The sequence below is a fragment of the Temnothorax curvispinosus genome, unplaced genomic scaffold (assembly GCF_003070985.1).
Source record: "Temnothorax curvispinosus isolate PA1 unplaced genomic scaffold, ASM307098v1 QBEX01005004.1, whole genome shotgun sequence".
NCBI classification, from domain to species: Eukaryota; Metazoa; Arthropoda; class Insecta; order Hymenoptera; family Formicidae; genus Temnothorax; species Temnothorax curvispinosus.
Genome location: NW_020214784.1, coordinates 16,185 through 17,415, shown reverse-complemented (window position 1 = coordinate 17,415; position 1,231 = coordinate 16,185).

The window sequence follows — 1,231 nt, the reverse complement described above, 5'->3', positions numbered from 1 at the left end:
AATTAATCACAATTTTAATTAATCAGATACATATAGACATACATGTATCACAATTAATAATGTTATAAAATTTATATAATAAATTTTTTTTTTATTAACCATATGAAACACAACTTAAATAAAAACTCCACTGCAAGTCACCGATAATATACATGACATAGAGCATGTTAATATGATAATGTGGTAAATAGCATATAGGGGGAAGAGTCACAAAAAATCTAAGAGATCGCACACGTTTGTTTCTAAGGTACAAAAGAACATATATTTATTTGTTTACACTTTTTTATCTACTTGTTCATGTACTCTTGCATACTATCTAAATTAAACTCATATTATATCATAACGAAAAAAAAAATTTTTTTTAACCATTTAAAACAATTAATATATGTATTGTATCTTAATAAAAATTAAAATTAAAATTTAGTTTCAACAAAATTAAAATTAAAATTGAAAAATGTCTTGATACTGATTGTGAGTATCTTAAAATAAAATATCTTAATACTAATAAAACTTAAAATTAATACCTTAATACCAAATAACTAATCGCATATCACAAATGCCATTTAACAAATAATATTAATAATACGGAATTAAGGAGTCTGGATTACCGATTGAAATCAAAGTAAGAAAAGAAAAGAGAAGAAAAGAGAGGGGGGCCTCTGCATTTGTCTACGAGATAAATTCTAGGGCCAAAATATAAACCAGAGTAACAAGAATAAGAGCAATTCCAAGATCTCAAGACGAGATTAACCTTGCAGAGCTCCTTGTACTACTACGAACAATGTCGATCTTCCAATATGGCGTCCCAAATGAGAATATCGGAAGGGCCCTGCTCGCTGGATCGGACTCCTCGCCTCAATTCTCCCTCTCGGGCGCGAGCTGCCGCAGCTCTCCTTTTCCTGGCGGTGAGCTCTCCTTGGGAAGTCGAATCTCGCTCGGTTGGTCTCCAGAATATGTGCCGCTTAGCTCAATCAGTTACGAAAGAAGGAAAACGTACTCGTCTCGTCCAAAGAAACGCAGCAAGAGCGGCCATGACACTGAACTGACTGAACGAGAGCGAGCCGAGCGAGGAAGGAGTGGGGGCGCTTTGAAAGTGGCGACTCACGCGTCGCGCCATCTACATCTGAATGAAACGATCGGGCGTTTGCAAAACGTGAAGGAATTTGAGCGCAATATCTGAAGTAAATATTAAATTAATATTAAATAAATGTTAAATAAATGTTTCTTTAAA